This window comes from Gossypium arboreum, chromosome 1, assembly GCF_025698485.1.
Source record: "Gossypium arboreum isolate Shixiya-1 chromosome 1, ASM2569848v2, whole genome shotgun sequence".
In the NCBI taxonomy this organism is placed as follows: domain Eukaryota; kingdom Viridiplantae; phylum Streptophyta; class Magnoliopsida; order Malvales; family Malvaceae; genus Gossypium; species Gossypium arboreum.
In genome coordinates, this window is record NC_069070.1 from 90917418 (window position 1) to 90922453 (window position 5036).

A 5036-nucleotide genomic window follows, 5' to 3' on the forward strand; every position below is an offset into this window, starting at 1 on the left:
TTTCATGATGTGACTATGGACTGGAATGGAAGTGTTGGGCAAATGATCAGCCATTGGAATGGCTAAATATGATCATATGTGGACCTATGTATGACAAAACTCTAGTTGGTCCATGGAAACCACGAAATAGGTAAAGTTTACCTTGAAAACAGATGCTGACAGCAGCAGTGGTGTGGATTTGAAAAATCACTAAAATTTTTAGGAATGGAATTAAATAGTGAATAAATTATGTAATCTAACCTTGATGAATCTATTTTCATATGAAAGTAACGAAACGATCATATGAACAGTATATTAAGAGATATTAAAGTTCTCGTGAAACAGGGCCAGAACGGTTTCTGGATCCCCTGTTTCGACTTTGAAAATTGACCATAAATTATCCAGAGACAATTAGAAGCCATGCCTTATATGTATAGATTACCCTTTGAGTCTAGTTTCATTAGAAACAAATGGCATGAGTATTGAAGCTCTGTACAGGGAGATATCCAAGTCGTAATACATGAAGGTCAGAGTAGTCAAACCCAGAATCAAGGGAGAATTTAACTAATAAACTGTACCAATTGGCCAGACCAAAAATTCTAGAAATAAATCCACAGATGGATATATGAGTCTAATTTCAGGGAAAATTTACGGAATCAGTTTTCGAATTTTGGAACTTGAGATATGATTTCTAAGGCGACAGTGACGCAGTTAGCCAGCCTGTCTGGAAATTTTTTTTTTAAATGGATTGTGAAAACAAAGTAATTAAGTCTGTTAGCACCTCGCGTTCGACTCCAGCAACGGTATCGGGTACGGGGTGTTAAATACATCACATGGCATACATTCTAGACATGCATATACAGTCATAATTCAACATTTCAGTACTCATACTCTAATCATCACATACTTGAGTTTGCCAGAATCACTACCCATATACATATTATGCTTTTCATAGTTTCCGATTCATAGTTCAAACAATTCCTACAAGTATTTTCTTGAGATGAACAACATACATACAGAAGTCAGCATAGAACTCACCTAACACTCACTTACAACTGCTCTGCTTCAAACCAAATATCCATCAAGCAAATTAGCAGTAAACACTGCCATAGAACATAGAAACACCCTTAAAAATCATTCACATGCATTTTACCATCATCACTGACATTGGAATCCCCATGCAAAGCCTTATATCATTATCTTACTGTTCAACCGCTTCTAACAAACTTATCTTTCAGAACTCAACATGCAGAGTCAGATTACTTGCCTAGACATATAGTATTTATCGTCAGATTACTTACCCAGACATATAGTATTTATTGATGAGATCCGGAATTAAAGCTTTCGGCTTAAGAGAGAAAGAAGTGCTTTTGGGTTTCAAATAAAATCATATAGTAGTGATTTAGAATAAGGAAGAAAAAGAACAACCCTCTATCTAAGCTCATGCACAGATATAAATAGTCAAATTTCACTTATAAGAGCTCAACATGTGTCACTTGAATTCAGAGCTTGTCTGTCTTAATGGCTTAGAAAATTTGATAATGAACTAAATGAAAATCCAATATTTTAAAAACTCGATTATACAATCCAGTTGAATCCTCACTAACTTACTTTGTATCTTAAGTTGAACAATACTTTAGACATATAGGTGCACTATAAAACACGGTATTAACTTCCCTTTTTGTCTAAACCTTAAGATCTTCTTCCAAGAAGAAACTTTTAGAAATACTTTATCACCCAGTTCAAAGGAGTTTTATTCCTTTTTAGATCAACATAAGCTTTCTGGCAATCTTGAGCTGCCTTCAAATGAGTTCAAATAATTGAAACCTTCTATTCTATTTCTCGTACTAAATCAAGACTAACCATTTTTATAACACCCCTTACCCGTATTCAATACCAGAACAAGTTACGAGATATTACTGGACTTAAACACAAACAAACATACATTTCCGAGTCATAAATTTTCATCCAAATTAAAACCATTCATAGACAATCATATTGTCCCTGATATGAGCCTACGAGGCCCAAAATATGCATCGAAAGTGGTTCGGGCCTAAACCAAGAACTTTAGAAAAAATTCATAACACTTAGAAAATTTTCCACTAAACATGGGTCACACGCCCGTGTGGATAGTGGACACGCCGTGTGGGTAGACCGTGTGGTCACACACGCCCGTATCCCAAACTTGTGTAACTCTCTGATAAATCATAATTTATACATGTTTTTATCCCATGCTTAGCACATTTATGGATGGTTTCTCCTTATATTTGGTGAATTCGATGCTCCTAATCCTTTAATTTCATGTTTTTTACTTAGATGAGCATAGGAGAGTAAAAAGAGCGAGAAACGGGCCAAAAACACAGAAAATGGACCTACATAGGAAATCAACAAGGCCTGGACATCCTCACACGGGTGTGTCACATGGCCGTGTCCCTTTGGCAGGATTGAAGCACGACTTACATGGGTAGACTATATGCCCGTGCCTATTCAACAGCCTTGACCACGGGCTGGAGTAATCGCACACGGGCGTGTCACACGGGCGTGTCCCTGCCGAGCCCAAGTATAACCCTATTTGGAAAAGGCCAATTTTGAGGGCTCTTAGGCATTCTAAAGCCTATTTAAACACCCGAGGAGGCACTTAGGAAGGAGACGCAGAGTAGGAGGCAAGGAATTACTCAAGGGAAGCCGATTGGTCCATCTCGTAAGTCGGATTCATCATCAAGATCAAGATCTCTTCAATTTCCATTCAGGGGTTTTGGGTTTTCTTTATGGTTTGTATTCATTATTCTTCTGAGATGTTTTCTTCTATAATTATGAACTAAACCCCCTAAATACCAAAGGGGAATGAAACCTAAGACAGATCTTGTTATTATTATCTGAATTGTATGATATTTGACTTGTTGTTAATTATGTGTTCTTAATTCTTGTTTTAATATTTCAGGATATTGATTCAAGTTAATGCTCTTATACAGAGGAGGAATAGACCCTGTCTAAGAGTAAATTTGTCATAATTAAGTGGAGTTGATTGCACGCCTAGAGATACGGTGATAAGATTTTGCCAGATTAGGGTGATACCTAATAAGGGGATCCATAGATCGAGTTACTGGAACACTAGGTGTTAATTAGAAAGAGATTTCAATTAATCAACCTAGGGTTAGACGTTATTAGTCTCGAGCGAGAAAATAATATAACTTAGGGATTTCTACGGATCAAGTCAAATGAAAAAATCGTCTGATTCAGAGTCAAATAACAAATGAAGTCTAGGTGGATTTTTCCTTAGGTATTGTCTTAATGAATCGAGTTTTCCCAAAAGCTTTTTCCCAATCTTCTCTCTGTGCACTCTTAGTTTAGTAATTAGTTTAGATAACCAAATCCCTTAATTTTTAGCTAGATAATAAAAAGAAGGTAATTACTAGTACTCTTGGTTCTTTTTGGTTCGAAAATCCGGTCTTGCTAAAGCTATACTACTGTTCGATAGGTACACTTGCCTTCATCGTGATTATAGTTAGTTTCAAGAATGATTAATTATAAATATTTAAAACCTGTCACGAATATCACGTATCAAGTTTTTGGCACCGTTGCCGCGGAACTAGGATATTAGGAACACTCAATTTTTATTACTTTAGCCATTCTACTTTATTTGCAATTTAAATTTTTATTTTATTTTCTAGTTTTTCTTTTCTTCGTTCCTGGCAGGTTTTTATAGTGTATGATTAGAAGAAACTCGTTGGGACCATTACTGTTTGATAGTGAGATCGATCGCACAGTTCACAGAAATCAAAGATAAATAAGGCAAAGTTTACGATACACAGAGGAAGAGCAAGAAGACAATACTTCAACCACAACCGAGAAGATGGCTGAAAACCAAGAAAATCCACTACCTCCTGCGATTGCTGCTAATCAGAATCCTGCTCCACGTACTATGTATGATTATGCTAAACCTTCTTTAACAGGAATTGAATCGAGCATAGTTAGACCTGCTGTAGTTGCAAATACTTTTGAACTGAAACCTAAGACAATTCAAATGATACAGCAATTGGTTCAGTTTGATGGTTTGCAGGATGAAGATCCCAACGCTTACTTGGAAAACTTTTTAGAACTATGTGATACATTTAAAATTAATGGCATTTCTGATGATGCCATTCGTCTTCGGTTATTCCCTTTTTCATTGAGAAACAAAGCTAAACAGTGCTTGAATTCGTTACCACGAGGGTCAATCACTACTTGGGAACGAATGACCGAAAAGTTTTTATTAAAATATTTTTCGCTGGCTAAAACGACTAAATTACGTAATGATATATCTTCTTTTTTGCAGATGGATTTAGAAACACTCTACGATGCATGGGAGAGATACAAGGACCTCTTGAGAAGATGCCGTCACCATGGGTTACCACACTGGCTACAGGTTCAAACGTTTCATAATGGCCTGAATCTTTCGACTCAACAAATTATCAATGCAAGTACAAACCATGGGTGCCATACCTCAATGTGACAAGGAAAGACCGTACAGATGAACAATTCGGTAAATTCCTTAAACTATTAAAGAAATTACATATTAACTTACCATTTATCGAAGCTCTCTCGCAGATGCCAAACGCTGTCAAATTGTTAAGGGAGCTTCTAACAAACAAACGAAAGTTGGATGAGGCATCGCATGTGGAGTTGAATGCAGTTTGTTCAGCCATATTACAGAATAAGCTACCTAACAAATTGAAAGATCCAGGGAGAGTTATGATTTCTTGTTTAATTGGTAGTTTCGATGTTCATAATGCATTGGCTGACTTAGGGGCAAGCATTAATGTTATGCCTTATAAAATGTTTTAACAGCTAGGTCTTGGGAAACCCAAACAAACTAGGATGAGCATTCAATTGGCTAATAAAACTATTAGATTTTCTAGGGGCATCATTGAAGATGTTCTTGTTAAGATCGATAAATTTATATACCCAGTAGACTTTGTTGTTCTAGACATGGAAGATTATAGCAACACACCTTTGATTTTAGGACGACCTTTTTTAGCGACTGCTAGAACCATTATTGATATTGGTACAGGTGAACT

At 36.4% G+C, this 5036-nt stretch overlaps 1 non-coding gene across 1 annotated transcript; it reads right to left on the bottom strand.

The window, feature by feature from the left end:
• Positions 1-4261: 4261 nt before the first annotated feature.
• On the bottom strand, positions 4262-4368 carry LOC128282256 (small nucleolar RNA R71). Its single transcript, XR_008272482.1, has one exon. It is a non-coding gene; the product is annotated as a small nucleolar RNA R71 (small nucleolar RNA).
• Positions 4369-5036: the final 668 nt, after the last annotated feature.